The sequence below is a fragment of the Aquarana catesbeiana genome, linkage group LG01, assembly GCF_042186555.1.
Source record: "Aquarana catesbeiana isolate 2022-GZ linkage group LG01, ASM4218655v1, whole genome shotgun sequence".
Lineage (NCBI taxonomy): Eukaryota > Metazoa > Chordata > Amphibia > Anura > Ranidae > Aquarana > Aquarana catesbeiana.
Genome location: NC_133324.1, coordinates 597,311,764 through 597,328,739, shown reverse-complemented (window position 1 = coordinate 597,328,739; position 16,976 = coordinate 597,311,764). Strand labels below are relative to the sequence as shown.

The 16,976-nt window shown below is 42.5% G+C and overlaps 1 long non-coding RNA gene across 2 annotated transcripts in view; it reads right to left on the bottom strand.

The window, feature by feature from the left end:
• The window catches only part of LOC141107569 (uncharacterized), a 180,803-nt gene that overhangs the window by 92,009 nt on the left and 71,818 nt on the right, over nucleotides 1-16,976 (bottom strand). For both annotated transcript variants that reach the window (XR_012235933.1, XR_012235938.1), the window contains exons 2-3: nucleotides 4,737-4,809; nucleotides 2,049-2,215 (exon numbers count right to left, since the gene is read on the bottom strand). This is a non-coding gene — a long non-coding RNA (uncharacterized lncRNA). The remainder of the gene's footprint in view (nucleotides 1-2,048; nucleotides 2,216-4,736; nucleotides 4,810-16,976) is intronic.

Here is a 16,976-nt window from a genome sequence, read left to right as displayed (position 1 = left end):
AAAAGTTTTCATGAAATCTACTTTTGGGTCAACGAATTATATGTGCTTTATTCTGCCTTTTGTATTTGTGTAGTAATGAATTTAAATTCAGCTCAAGTATTGCAGACATATTTATGTAAATGCTAAGCACAATCAGTCCAGGTGCAGACAACAGGAAATTCCTAACTCAGAAAATAAATTTCATTAATTCGGTGAATTAAATCAGCCAGCATTAATTACTTGAAGTACGTTGTTTCCTCTGTGCTAGTGGATATGTGAACTTGTTACTCATTTGTTCATTTGCATATCAGTCTCAGGGGAACACAGTTCATCAGCAGTGAGCTCAGCTTGTACTTAGGAGCAGTGATGTGATTAAATGCCTGCTATCAACTCCTCTTTATTGAGAACGCTACTTTCAGTCTCTCATGATCCTTCAAAACCCCATGTACAATGTATCATCAGTTTATTTCCTCTTTTTTGTCAAGCGTTACTAATGTCAGCCATGGATGGATTCATTTTTCTGCTATTTTTATGAAAACCCTCAGCTTTGGCTCTGCACCAGATAATTACAATGCACAACTTAGAGACACAGTGAAATTGTGTAATATTGTTTTCAATATGGACATACAGAGCAGAAGTAGCTTTACAAAAGGTTACTAAAAAGGTTGTATAAACATTTTTACTTCAATTTACCCAATCACATGAAAAGCATCAGCACATGATTGGGTATTTAATGAGAACGGGAATTTGCTTTCCACTTGACTGAATAATTGAAGTGATGATTTATACAATTTGAGTGAAGATTCTCAACTTCTTTAGTAAATTAGCCTCATTTCTGGGAATAAACCACTTGCCAACCCACCACAGTACATTTAGTGTTGCTGATCAGCTCATACAGGCAAAAATACATACCTGTACATCGCGGGTTTCATCTTAGTCCGCTTGCGCTTGCTCGCGTACAGACATGGAACACTGTGCTGCCATTCGCTGCAGCCAAAAAGTCAATCAGTGGGTCCTGGCCATTGATTTATGACTGGCATGCACTGATCGGCTCAGCAAATGACAGAAGAAGAGAGCCCTGTGTTGGTAAACAACACAGGGTTGTCTTCATACAGCAGCAATATGCCGTTGTTTTTCTCCCTGCAAAGCAGGGAATAAAAGCTGGCACACTGATTAGTAAAATATCACACAGTAAATGCACTAAGGCCCAAATCACATGGGCAACCTGATCTGTTCCGCCTGCCAGTTTTTCAGGCAGACCTGATCGGACCCTCCAGTCTCTTCTAGGGACACATGTCTGCTGACACCCGCCACCATCCAATCCGATCCTGTCTGCTAAAAACAGATGGATGGTGGTCCTATTCCCCATCCATCTGGCAGGTCAGATCAGATGGACAGTCGGTCTGTTTCCATCTCATTTGCATAGAGAAGAGCGAGACTGTGTCTGTGTCCGTGTCCGGTCTGCATAGCGGTGGACCACTTTTATTGGTTAGAGAATCACGACCAAAAAATCAAAACCAGGGTTATGGCATATTGCAGCAGCCATCATAACTCCGGTATTTATCTATTTATTTATTTTTGACTGGAAGATTAGCAATTTTATTTTCCCATATGCAGAAGCACTTTGAGCCCTTCATAGACATTGAACCATGTCACCATTTTTTTGTTTCTGCTGTGTCAGTTACTTACTGGAGACAGCTATTTCAAATATATGCATCATGTATGCTCCACGTTCTTTAAACATGGTCAACATCTGTCTTTAGGAACATCTCCAAGGCTGCCTACAGTAGGTTGCATCTGCAAAAACTGCCCTTTTTGTTTCTATTTCTTGCTATATACCACTATACACTAACATATACAGTATGCTTCAACTATATTGTTGCCGACATTGCTTTCTATGACAATAATAATAGCTTTGGACCTAATTTTATACATTGGACCTAAAGCATCCCCTGTGCAGGGGAACCTACAAGTTGAAAGGTTGAAAGGAGGGCCCACTCAAAGCTTATTATCTACTGAACTATACACAAAATATACACTTTTGGAAAAAAGTTAGCAGATATAATTACCTTACACTGTGCACTTTTGCACTGGAGGGGGTGCACTGGAGGGGGTTATGGTCCTTCCAGCCAGATCATGGAAATCTTGAATATAACCAATCTTGCGGGAAGACATTCTTGCAGAGTGGTTTAACTCTTCCAGGACCTCATCAGAAGAACTGTGATATTACCCTGATCTGTGTGGAAGCCAGGTACACAGTAAGTAACTAACTTTTACATTTTTTTTACTACCAGTGATTTTTTTTTTACATGTATAGCAGCAATTATACATGGGGGGTGGAGCAATAAGTAATAAGCGGATCTGGCATTTTAGTGCCAGGTCCACTTTAAGCATCCACCCCTCCATGTACCTCCCTTGTCTTTTGGGTCCCTTCCCTGGAGCACATTCTAGCCTCCACAGTCAGTATGTCCTTACCAATACTAAGAGACAACTGAGAAGCTTGCCATTTCACTTTATGTTTGATGACTTTCTTTTAAAAATAGTTTTCAGATCAACTTCACTTAATAAAATTTGCAATTGCTTCATGAAGGAGCAGAAATGATTGTGTTATGCCGAGTTTAATTTTGGTTCATGCATTTGAACAAAATTTATGGTTGTATGTATTGTTTGCATGTTTGTAAAATTGCACATGTATAACATACAATATTCCATTGTAATATAAATGTGGATACAGCACACTGATATGACAACAGCAGTAGTGATACACAGCATGGAGCTGCATCTATCATCTCTATCATCCCAGTTTAAAGCTATATTTGAATAAATTGTTACTAAAAGCAAAATTAATGCTAAAATATTTAATCTGTCTTGCTAACCGAATTTTCAAAGTCGAACCAGGAGATGCAGTTTTGTCATTTGGTTATCATTAAACAAAGTGGTTAGGAGATTGGACCATAAAGTGAACCTGTGACCAAGCTATAGACAATCTAGTGTTTACATATTCTTAACAAGCAGAAAACAAGCCTTAAAAGACAAGTTCAGGATTTAGAAAAAAAAAATTATACTCTCCTAGGTGAATACAGCATCGTTTCGATGCTCCATCTGTCCCCGCTGGCTCTGCACTGTGAACCGAGCAAACAAAGACCGCTGATCACTCAGTAGCATTCTGTGAGCAGAGGGCTTGGGATTGTCAGTCACCGGCTCTCTGCTCTGCCCTCCCCCCCATGCTCACTGGAGCACTGAGCTGTGGAGTGGACGGGAGCAGCTGGCTTGGGCTCACAGCGAATCGCTGAAAGGCTGAGCCAGCTGCTGGTCCAGGCTTCAGGGTGGATCCCAACCATATGGTTGGGGTCTTTTCAGAGCCTGGACCAGCTCTGTGATGTTGGCCAACAGTGGGCTTCAGCCTACTGCAGGCTAAAAACAGGTCCCAGGAGTGCAAAACTACACTCCTGTGATCCAAAAAACAAGCCTTTACTCCTCTGTAGCTACCAACACTGTGGAGCAAATAATTAGAGATTAACAGTAAAGTTGTCCAAGTCAGGTCTCTCAGCACTCTAATCTACTTTTGCCCTGCACTTGCTCTATGTTAATTAAGAGATAAGAAGACTGTAATGCTGCTAGGAGGGATGAGCGAGTTAAACTAACTGTTTTCAGGATTAACAATTTAAGATTTCAGTGCTTCTGCTGGGTACTTTTAGGATGAAAAGCTTCATAGTGCCATAGTTAATGAGGTCAGTGAGGGCTTGATTTAAAGCTCATTTACTGCTTTTTAAGAATATGTAAATATTTGAATGTCTATAGGAGTGATGGCAAACCTTGGCACCCCAGATATTTTGGAACTACATTTCCCATGATGCTCAACTACACTGCAGAGTGCATGAGCATCATGGGAAATGTAGTTTCAAAACATCTGGGGTGCCAAGGTTCGCCATCACTGGTCTATAGCCTAGTCACAGTTACACTTTAATCATTATCAGTTCTCTGTATCCAAGGTAGACTGGTAACTGTACAGCCACAGAATTAATAAATGCACCCCCAGCTCATATATGGCCTATAAATGACACTTTCAGGGGTTTTTGTTAATGAAGTGAATGATGTGTGAAGTGTAGATTTCCCTAGCAACCAATCAGATTTGAGTTACTGAAGTCAGATCATTGAAATATAAATTGGTTAAATAATTGGTTAGTAAACTAGAAGTTTTTTTTTCAGCCAGACTAACTATGTAACTATGAACTTTGAACACTTGCCATGGCTTACTGCACCTTGTACATCACTCTACACCCAACAGAGTAAGATCATTTATGCTTTTTTCCCAATAATTAATTTCCTAATTTAATAAGCAAACACAAAATGCATTGACTTTATATAAAGTTCAGTAATCTGTATGAGCCAGTCAGGACTTACTTTTAAATGTGCTGACAACAGTAAGCTGAAATGTGATTGATTGGTGTATTTGTACAGTATATATCTCCACATTGTCTGGAAAATCTTTATTTTACTATCAAATAACAACCAAGATTTTGGAATTCAATAATAAACTACACTACTGCATGTTGCTATATATTGCTCCTTGTTTTAAAATGGCCTAGAGATCCATGTTTTTTCTTTCAGTTTCATATTGATTGTATCTTGGTTACCAGAGAAAAATTAAGTGGCCATAAAATAAAACCGAATAACCCTAAATAACATCCTTGTTGACTTTAATTTATAGTTTATATTTTCTATAAAATCTAAAATCATAAGGCTGATACACTAACCTTGTAAACAGCATCACATATCTTTTTCCATTGCTTTGACCTTGAAGAAGGGGACATACCCCGAAAGCTTGTCCTGAAAAATTGTATGTTAGTGCAAATAAAAAAAGTATCACGGACAGTACTCAATTTTCTCCATTGCTCCCAATTGGCTTTTTTTTAAATTCACTCAGATCATTTTTATTGAAAAAGGTTTTTACATTTTACAACTAAACTAAAACAAACATACATCCCCACTAAACAAAAAAGAGAGAGAAAGAAAAGAAAAGAAAAAAAAGAAGAAAAAAGCAGCTTAATTTTATGCCAAGAACTCAGATAAATTATGCAACTTCCAGATTGTATAATCACAGTTATTTATACTTAAGACCTTCTTCTCATAGCAACAATTTGCCAGTTATATTCATATATAAAATTGGCAGCATGTAGAGCAAGTAGATATACTTAATTTAAAAAATACATCAGAATGGCATATATAAACAATTATTTCAAACCTGGGACCTGTTCCACTTCCAGCTTTCCACAACCTCATTGATAGACACAGCGTATTACATAAACAGGTGGGAATCTAGCCACCAAGACCAAATTTTCTGAAAATTTTTGCGACATTTTCTGTGTTTGTATGTCAATTCCTCCCTTCGTAAGTTAAAATGAATTGCATCAGACCATTGCACAACTGTTGTCGGAGAGTTTGATATCCTCTGCAGTATGAGTTTATGGGCCATATACATAGACCGCAACCACATTACGTGCATTTCATATGGAAGAGCAGCTTCCGGTATGATCCCTAATAAAGCTATTTTTGGGTCAGAATGGACATGCGTAGAGCATAAAGTATTTAATGTATCAAATGTAGACTCCCAGTATAAATGCAATTTAGGGCAGCGCCACAACATATGTCTCAATGTACCTGTGGCAGTAGTACACCTTGGACAGTTTGGTTTACCTGCTTTACCCAAGGAATGTAGCTTTAGAGGAGTGTAGTGAGACCTGTGAATAATAAATAACGGAGTCAAACACTGTAAGGAGGATAAAGAGACTCTGGTCAAGTTCTCCAAAGCTTGCTCCCACTCCTCATCACTAAGAGTCTCCAAGTCCCTACACCACTGCCCAAGACTACCAACCTGTGTATTAGCTCTAGCTGTTTTTTGTAATAATACATACAGTATCTCACAAAAGTGAGTACACCCCTCACATTTTTGTAAATATTTTATTATATCTTTTCATATGACAACACTGAAGAAATTACACTTTGCTAATGTAAAGTAGTGAGTGTACAGCTTGTATAACAGTGTAAATTTGCTGTCCCCTCAAAATAATTCAACACAGCCATTAATGTGAAAAACAAGTGATTTAAATGAAACACTCATTCACCATTGCGCCAAAGAAAAAGTGAGAAAACAAGGAAAAATTGATGAATAGAACAAATAAAAAAAGCAGCTTATAAAATAAACAAAAAGGTAAACGTGATCACTAAAATTGAAATTTAAAAGAGAACAGCAGCACTAAATGCTAGAACAATTCATTGAAAATATCAAAAAAGCAACATCACAATAATAAAATGTAAATAACTTGGGGCAAACAGAGTAAACCTCAGAAAAAATAGTGTAGAAAATGGAAAATCAAAGAATGAAAGTCCATGAAAGTTACACAAATAATGCAAAAAGATGCCAAAATAGGGTAAGCGATCCTCCAAAGAGTGATGAGATCTTCACACAACACCGTGAGTGTAACAAGCACCTCTCCCCAATCAGTAATGAACTCACCAAAGGTAGTTGCCTCACACTTGTGTGTTTGGCAGCAGACGTAACTTCGACTCGAACATCGGATGTTTGCCCGTTCGCCGAATACCAAACATTATGGGGCATTCGCGGGAAATTCGAGCGTCCACGTAACGCCCCATAATTATTGGCGAGACCGTCAATGCACTGCGATATCGCAGTGCATTGAAGGCTGTTGATAGGCCAAAGCATGCACCTGAACTGCATGCTTTGGCCAATAACAGCGCGCTCTGCTGTGAGAGCCATGATTGGCCAAAGGCACGGTGCCTTTGGCCAATCATGGCTCAGGGGGCTGAGTCCACTCCCCACACTATGTAAATCTGCTTACATGGCAGCCGTACATAGTTTTATGAATGAGAGCAGCAAAAAATGTAATTGAAAACTGCTCACGGCTGTAATGTATTGCTGGATACCAGCAATATACATAACAATCATTGAAAAAAACAGCATGGGTTCCCCCCACAGTCCATTACCAGGCTATTTGGGTCTGGGATGGATATTAAGGGGAATCCTGCACCAAAATTAAAAAACAAAATTGCATGGGTGTCCCTCCCAAAATCCATACCAGGCCCTTCAGGTCTGGTATGGATTTTAAGGGGAAACCTGCACCAAAATTTTAAAAAATGGTGTGGGGTCCCCCCCAAAATCCATAACAGACCCTTATCCGAACACGCAACCTGGCAGGCCGCAGGAAAAGGGGAGGGGGAGAAATAAGAGAGCGCCCCCCCTCCTGAACCATACCAGGTCACATGCCCTCAACATGGGGAGGGTGTTTTGGGGTCCCCAAAACACCTTGTCCCCATGTTGATGGGGACATGGGTGTCATCCCCACAAGCCTTGCATGGTGGCTGTGGGGATCTGCGGGCGGGGGGCCTATCGGAATTTGGAAGCCCCCTTTAACAAGGGGACCCCAGATCCTGGCCCCCCAGTGGGTATCGGGTACATTGTACCCCTACACATTCATCAAACAAAGTGTCAAAATGGTGAAAACCGACGACCCGAGAAAAAAAAACAAAAAAAAATGGAAAACTCTGCCTCGATGGGAGGCATCCCACGACTGCAGGCTTTTTGCAATGACAGCTCTTATATAGCTGAGGGTGGGGTCACCTCTTTACGTCCCTGGGTGGAATTGTCCCAAACTGTCTCCTATCATTTTTACTTTTTTGACACATTTTTGGTGAATGTGTAGGGGTACAATGTTCCTTGATACCCATTCACATGGGGTGGCGGGATCTGAGGGTCCCCTTGTTAAAGGGAGCTTCCAGATACCGATAAGCCCTCGCCCACAGACCCTCACAACCACCCGGCAAGGTTGTGGGGATGAGGCCCTTGTCCCCATCAACATGTCCCCATGTTGAGGGCATGTGGCCTGGTATGGTTCAGTAGGGGGAGCACTCTCTCTTTCCCCCCTTTTCCTGCGGTTTGCCAGGTTGGTGCTCAGATAAGGGTCTGGTACAGATTTTAGGGGGGGACCCCTACACCATTTTTTTTAATCTTGATGCAGGGTTCCCCTTAATTAAAGTACTCACTTTTGTTGCCAGCGGTTTAGACATTAATGGCTGTGTGTTGAGTTATTTTGAGGAGACAGCAAATTGACACTGTTATACAAGCTGTACACTCTCTACTTCACATTGTAGCAAAGTGTCATTTCTTCAGTGATGTCACATGAAAAGATATAATAAACTATTTACAAAAATGTGAGGGGTGTACTCACTTTTGTGAGATACTGTATATATATATATATATATATATATATATATATATATCAACAATAATCAGACCCCTATAGTTCTATTAATTTCCCTCCTCTTGACCCCTATGGAGGGGTCACTACCAAATCTTCCCTACCTAGTAACCTAGTGTGATACCAGAGGGTCCACAGTACTACTTCACATCTATGTGGAGCAAAGTTCTTCTTAGGGTGTATGTGGATACATATCTTTACTAATTCATATCACCCATCTCAGCATCATACGAATCTGCTAATCTGACAACACTCTATCTCTTCCTTGAGGTCATCTCCCTCAGTTCTAACTGTGATTGTAGTAATCTTTTGTATTTCACATTTAGCACACCTGAAAAAAATAAACAAGCAGTTATATAACAATGATTCCCATGAGGACAAATAAAAAATATCTGTTGAATCCATGAACATTTACCATTTCTAAACAAAGTGTAATCTGAGTTTGTCGCATTTCCTATCATAATGTCACATTGTATACCTCTTTCCCTTACTAAACAAGGGGATATTCCCAAGGACCTTAAGTTATGTGTAGCATAAAATGTATTTTCACAATAATAGAACATTTGTGATATTCTGGACATACTAGTTTTTGGGCAGCCTTGTATTGCTTAAACTCAGCATGAAAGTAAATGGGTACTAGGTGTGCCTTTTTTTTTTTACTATCTGGCCTATGTGAACATATCTAGCAATTACTCAAATTACTCCTTATGCCTGTTAGCATGTGTAATTTGTACAGGTGATTTTCCTTTATAGCCTTGACTGCTAAGATCTCGCAAAGGCATAACAGTAGATTGCTCATCTTTTGAAATTAGCCGTACTTTCCTGCAATGGCTGGCATGTATCCATGTCACTTTACAGCTGTAGCAGTTGTCAGGAGCACTTGGAAGGGTCCTTCAAACTTTGGTCTCAAAGATACTTTCACATGTTCTTTTACTAGGACCCAATCACCTGGCTGTAAATCATGTGTTCCAGTTACATGATCTGGATCTGGAATTGAATCAAAAACAAACTTGTGCATCGCAGTTAGCTGCTTGTATTAGACAATTACATAAAAAACAAAATCATTGTACATTACAGCAGTCTAATGTGGAAAATAAAACCCTGTCTTTGGTGGGCCCCCAAACAAAATCTCACAAGGGCTCAAGTTCTCTGACCTATAAGTAGGGGTAATCCTGATGTTGTAAAGAACCAGAGGCAACAGTTCTTTATTGTTTCTTTACTGACCCGTCTTCCCTTTTCCTGCATTGATTTAGCTATCCTGTCTTTAATGATTCCATTATATTTTTCTACCTTCTCTGAACTCTGAGGCTGATATGGGCATGGAAGGCCTGCTCAATTTCCAAGTCCTTGCATATAATTTGCATGATCTGTCCAGTGAAATGTGTTCCTCTGTCATTCTCTATGGTTTCAGGGACTCCAAAGCATATTATTTCGGAAAGGAGCTTCTTTGCTGTTGTCTTGGCATTTGCTTTAGCCACTAGGGATGAGCTTCGAGTTCGAGTCGAACTCATGTTCGACTCGAACATTGGCTGTTCGCAAGTTCACCAAACAGCGAACAATTTGGGGTGTTCGCGGCAAATTCGAATGCCGCGGAACACCCTTTAAAAGTCTATGGGAGAAATCAAAAGTGCTAATTTTAAAGGCTAATATGCAAGTTATTGTCATAAAAAGTGTTTGGGGACCTGGGTCCTGCCTCAGGGGACATGGATCAATGCAAAAAAAAGTTTTAAAAACGGCCGTTTTTTCAGGAGCAGTGATTTTAATAATACTTAAAGTCAATCAATAAAAGTGTAATATCCCTTTAAATTTCGTACCTGGGGGGTGTCTATAGTGTGCCTGTAAAGGGGCGCATGTTTCCTGTGTTTAGAACAGTCTGACAGCAAAATGACATTTTGAAGGAAAAAACTCATTTAAAACTACCCGCGGCTATTGCATTGCCGACAATACACATAGAAGTTCATTGATAAAAACGGCATGGGAATTCCCCAAAGGGGAACCCCGAACCAAAATTTAAAAAAAAAAATGACGTGGGGGTCCCCCTAAATTCCATACCAGGCCCTTCAGGTCTGGTATGGATATTAAGGGGAACCCCGACCAAAATTAAAAAAAAAAAATGACGTGGGGTTCCCCCTAAATTCCATACCAGACCCTTCAGGTCTGGTATGGATTTTAAGGGGAACCCTGCGCCAAAAAAAAAAAAAAAAAAACGGCGTGGGGTCCCCCCAAAAATCCATACCAGACCCTTATCCGAGCACGCAACCTGGCAGGCCGCAGGAAAAGAGGGGGGGACAAGAGTGCGGCCCCCCCTCCCTCCTGAACCGTACCAGGCCACATGCCCTCAACATTGGGAGGGTGCTTTGGGGTAGCCCCCCAAAACACCTTGTCCCCATGTTGATGAGGACAAGGGCCTCATCCCCACAACCCTGGCCGGTGGTTGTGGGGGTCTGCGGGCGGGGGGCTTATCGGAATCTGGAAGCCCCCTTTAACAAGGTGACCCCCAGATCCCAGCCCCCCCCCTGTGTGAAATGGTAAGGGGGTACATAAGTACCCCTACCATTTCACGAAAAAAGTGTCAAAAATGTTAAAAATGACAAGAGACAGTTTTTGACAATTCCTTTATTTAAATGCTTCTTCTTTCTTCTATCTTCCTTCATCTTCTGGTTCTTCTGGCTCTTCTGGTTCTTCTGGTTCTTCCTCCGGCGTTCTCGTCCAGCATCTCCTCCGCGGCGTCTTCTGTCTTCTTCTCCTCGGGCCGCTCCGCACCCATGGCATGGGGGGGAGGCTCCCGCTCTTCTCTTCTTCTCTTCTTCTTTTCTTCTTTTCTTCTTTTCTTCTCTTCTTCTCTTCTTCTTCATTTTCTTCTCCGGGCCGCTCCGCAATCCATGCTGGCATGGAGGGAGGCTCCCGCTGTGTGACGGCGCTCCTCGTCTGACAGTTCTTAAATAACGGGGGGGGGGGCGGGGCCACCCGGTGACCCCGCCCCCCTCTGACGCACGGTGACTTGACGGGACTTCCCTGTGGCATTCCCCGTGACGTCACAGGGAAGTCCCGTCAAGTCACCGTGCGTCAGACGTTATTTAAGAACTGTCAGACGAGGAGCGCCGTCACACAGCGGGAGCCTCCCTCCATGCCAGCATGGATTGCGGAGCGGCCCGGAGAAGAAAATGAAGAAGAAGTGAAGAAGAGAAGAAAAGAAGAAAAGAAGAAAAGAAGAAAAGAAGAAGAGAAGAGCGGGAGCCTCCCCCCCATGCCATGGGTGCGGAGCGGCCCGAGGAGAAGAAGACAGAAGACGCCGCGGAGGAGATGCTGGACGAGAACGCCGGAGGAAGAACCAGAAGAACCAGAAGAGCCAGAAGAACCAGAAGATGAAGGAAGATAGAAGAAAGAAGAAGCATTTAAATAAAGGAATTGTCAAAAACTGTCTCTTGTCATTTTTAACATTTTTGACACTTTTTTCGTGAAATGGTAGGGGTACTTATGTACCCCCTTACCATTTCACACAGGGGGGGGGCCGGGATCTGGGGGTCACCTTGTTAAAAGGGGCTTCCAGATTCCGATAAGCCCCCCCGCCCGCAGACCCCCACAACCACCGGCCAGGGTTGTGGGGATGAGGCCCTTGTCCTCATCAACATGGGGACAAGGTGTTTTGGGGGGCTACCCCAAAGCACCCTCCCAATGTTGAGGGCATGTGGCCTGGTACGGTTCAGGAGGGGGGGGGGGGCCGCACTCTTGTCCCCCCCTCTTTTCCTGCGGCCTGCCAGGTTGCGTGCTCGGATAAGGGTCTGGTATGGATTTTTGGGGGGACCCCACGCCGTTTTTTTTTTTTTTTTTTTGGCGCGGGGTTCCCCTTAAAATCCATACCAGACCTGAAGGGCCTGGTATGGAATTTAGGGGGACCCCCACGTCATTTTTTTTTTTTAATTTTGGTTCGGGGTTCCCCTTTGGGGAATTCCCATGCCGTTTTTATCAATGAACTTCTATGTGTATTGTCGGCAATGCAATAGCCGCGGGTAGTTTTAAATGAGTTTTTTCCTTCAAAATGTCATTTTGCTGTCAGACTGTTCTAAACACAGGAAACATGCGCCCCTTTACAGGCACACTATAGACACCCCCCCAGGTACAAAATTTAAAGGGATATTACACTTTTATTGTTTGACTTTAAGCATTATTAAAATCACTGCTCCTGAAAAAACTGCCGTTTTTAAAACTTTTTTTTGCATTGATCCATGTCCCCTGGGGCAGGACCCAGGTCCCCAAACACTTTTTATGACAATAACTTGCATATAAGCCTTGAAAATTAGCACTTTTGATTATTCATGTTCGTGTCCCATAGACTTTAACGGTGTTCGCATGTTCGAACGAACTTTTTTCCTGTTCGCATGTTCTGGTGCGAACCGAACAGGGGGGTGTTCGGCTCATCCCTATTAGCCACCAGTCAGGCTTCTATTCAGCTTGAAAACATGTCTACGCACACCAAAACATATTGATATTGGCCTGACTTGGGCAATTGAATGCAATCAATCTGAAGTCTTTGGAAAGGGAAAAGTGACTTGGCCAAATGTCTTTGTGTTACTCTGGTCTGTTTTCCTGGGTTATTTTTAGCACAGATTATGCATCCCTCAAAAAAGTCTTGACATGAATTTCTGGAGTATCGAATAAACCATCTAGCCTTGCTTATGTTTCTCTCTATTGCCTTAGGGCCTACATGACTCGGGCCATGGGCTAGTTGCATGATCATCTTCTCCGTTTGAGGTGGGACACATATTCCATTTCCCTTGCACAAGAGTCCATCTTGATCCCTCTTTGCTCCGTCCCTTTACATGATTTTATTCCAATCATAAGGTGCAGATTCTTGCAATTTCTTAGGACTCCATCTTTATATAGGCGTGAGCCCTCTGCAAACAGGATCATGTCAGAGTTTTCAAGAGGAGTGTCCTTTACTGAGGAGATTTGCTGCATTTCTTCTTCCATAAGTTTTAAGCAGATGTGGTCACCCTCCTCTTCGAGGTCTTCTCTCTCTAGGAAAAAGCTGGGAGGATTGATTGTAGTACATCTTTTCACTTCTATTTCTCCTAATTCAAGCAGTATTGCTTCATACTTGCTCAGCTTTGCTGATGACAAATGTTTTGTCCTTGCTCTTTTCAAGATTTAATTAGCATATTTTTTCATAACATCTGTTCAAAACATATCTTCCCTTTTGTACAGCACCACTGGCACAGGTTGCAGCTGCAGTTTTCTTTTTGTGTTCTTGCCACAAAATGGCTCTTGGTGCATTCATCAACTGGATCTATTTTATACATGGTTTGAAAGGGTTTGTGGTCAACAGAGCAGGATGAGGAGGTTTCACATCATTTAAGATTGCAGGATATACAGAAAACGTGACAACAATCTTCTGGAGTGCCAACCTTCAGGGAAAGACTGTTCAGACAAGTTGAACACCTCTCAGTTGAACTTAAGAAGGCAAAGATGGGACTGGTGCCAGTACTTTAAGGGGGTGGGGTCACCCGTTACGTAACCCCGCCCCCTTCTGACATCACGGGCAATGCCACAGGGAAGTCCCCATCAAGTCCCCGTGCGTCAGAGGGGGCGGGGTCACCGGGTGGCCCCACCCCCGTTATTTAAGAACCGTCAGAAGAGGAGAAGCATCACACTGCGGGAGCCTCCCTCCATGACATCATGGATGCGGAGCGGCCCGAAAAGAAGATGAAGACAAGAAGATGAAGAGAAAAAGATGAAGAGGAAAAGATGAAGAAAAAGATGAAGAGAGAAGCGTCACACAGCGGGAGCCTCCCTCCATGCCATCAAGGATGCGGAGCGGCCCGAGGAGAAGAAGATAAGATAAGCCCCCCGCCCGCAGACCCCCACAACCACCGGGCAAGGGTTGTGGCGATGAGGCCCTTGTCCCCATCAACTTGGGGACAAGGTGTTTTGGGGGGCTACCCCAAAGCACCCTCCCAATGTTGAGGGCATGTGGCCTGGTATGGTTCAGGAGGGGGGGCGCTCTCTCGTCCCCCCTTTTTTTTCCTGCGGCCTGCCAGGTTGTGTGCTCGGATAAGGGTCTGGTATGGATCTTTGGGGGGACCCCACGCCGTTTTTTAAAAAAAATTTGGCGCGGGGTTCCCCTTAAAATCCATACCAGACCTGAAGGGTCTGGTATGGATTTTAAGGGGGGACCCCACGCCATTTTTCAAAAAAATTTTTTGCCGGGGTTCCCCTTAATATCCATACCAGACCTGAAGGGCCTGGTATGGAATTTAGGGGGACCCCCCCACATCATTTTTTTTTAAATTTTGGTTTGGGGTTCCCCTGTGGGGAATTCCCATGCCGTTTTTATCAAGGAACTTTTATATGTATTGTCGGACCAGCAATTCATTAATAGCCGCGAGTAGTTTTAAATGACTTTTTTTCCTTTGAAATGTCATTTTGCTGTCAGACTGTTCTAAGCACGGGAAACATGTGCCCCTTTATAGGCATACTATAGACACCCCCCAGGTACGAAATTTAAAGGGATATTACACTTTTATTGTTTCACTTTAAGCATTATTAAAATCACTGCTCCCGAAAAAACGGGCGTTTTTCAAACTTTTTTTTGCATTGATCCATGTCCCCTGGGGCAGGACCCAGGTCCCCAAACACTTTTTATGACAATACCATGCATATAAGCCTTTAAAATTAGCACTTTTGATTTCTCCCATAGACTTTTAAAGGGTGTTCCGCGGCATTCGAATTTGCCACAAACACCCCAAATTGTTCGCTGTTCGGCGAACTGGCGAACAGCCGATGTTCAAGTCAAACATGAGTTCAACTCGAACTCGAAGCTCATCCCTACTGAGCATAAACAATTGCTTCTCATCTTTCCCACTAAACCTATTAATGTGATTTATCTCAGTAGGGTTAGAAATGGATGCAACCATAAAATCACCAGCCAAACAAAGGCTATCGTAGCTTTGATTCCTCATCTGCAATTCTGTTATTCCATCATCTTGTTTACAATGTTCTTTGGTATATGCGCTTTTTGGCAAGATGCCCAATTTTATTATAATTTAAACATTTCCTGGTTTCTCTTTGAAAAACACATTATCTTCTTGAACCTCATCTTAGGCTATAAAAGCATTAAGTTTGTTAAGCAAAGCCCATTCAATTTCTTGTTTCCTTATTATGGCAGTAAAGTTAGTACTCAGTCACATCCACTTTTTGCTATAATAAATATCCCCAAAAAATATATAAAAAAAAAAATTTTTTCCTCAATTTAGGCCGATACGTATTCTTCTACATATTTTTGGTGAAAATAATAAGTGTTTATTGATTGTTTGCGCATAAGTTATAGCATCTACAAAATAGGGGATAGTTTTATGGCATTTTTATTAATATATTTTTTTTTACTAGTAATGGAGGTGATCAGTGTTTTTTATCATGACTGCGACATTATGGCGGACAGATCAGACACTTTTGGCGCTATTTTGGAACCATTCACATTTATACAGCGATCAGTGCCATTAAAAATGTATTGATTACTGTGTAAATGTGACTGGCAGTGAAGGGGTTAACCACTAGGGGGCCATGAAGGGGTTAAGTGTGTCCCAGGGAGTGATTCTAACTGTGGGGGGAGGGGCTACATGTGATACGACACTGATCACCGCTCCCGATTAGAGGGAGCTCTGATCAGTGTCCTGTCACTAGGCAGAATGGGGAAATGCTTGTTTACATCAGCATTTCCCCGTTCTTTCTCTCCATTACAGGATCGCGGGTATCCTCGCGGACATCGAGTCTGCGGGACCTGTAATCACACTCATGGAGTTTGCGGCGGGCGCGCGCCCACAAAACGCTTCTTAAAGGGCAACGTACAGGTACATTAGTATGCCTGTACGTGCCCTTCTGCCGACGTATATCGGAGTGAGCCGGTCAGCAAACGGTTAAAGTAATCAAAGACATCCTCATTCTTTTCTTGTCTCACATCCAGCAATCCTCATTGATAATTCTACAACATTCTGTCCACTTTCTAGTGAAATTCACTTTCATGCCTCCTATCTACTTCTTTAACCACTTCAATACCAGGCACTTAGACACCTTCCCGCCCAGACCAATTTTCAGCTTTCAGCGCTGTCGCAATTTGAATGACAATTGCGCGGTCATGCTACACTGTACCCAAAAAATTTTTTATCATTTTGTTCCCACAAATAGAGCTTTCTTTTGGTGGTATTTGATCACCTCTGCGGTTTTTATTTTTTGCGCAACAAATAAAAAAAGACCCAAAATTTTGAAAAAAAACAAGTTTTTCTTTGTTTCTGTTAAAACTTTTTTGTAAATAAGTAAGTTTTCTTCTTCAATGACGGGCACTGATATGGCTGCACTGACGGGCACTGATACGGCGGCACTGATGGGCACCGATGAGGTGGCACCAATGAGGTGGCACTGATGAGGTGGCACTGACGGGCACTGATGATGGGCACTGATAGGCGGCACTGATGGGCACTGATAGGCGGCACTGATGGGCACTGATAGGTGGCACTGGTATGCGGCACAGATGGGCACTCATAGGTGGCACAGATGGGCACTTATAGGTGGCACTGATGGGCACTCATAGGTGGCATTGATGGGCACTCATAGGTGGCATTGATGGGCACTCATAGGTGGCACTGATAGTTGGCACAGAAGGGCATGGATGGGCACTGATAGATGGGCACTGATGGGCACTGACAGGTGGCATGAACGGACACTGAT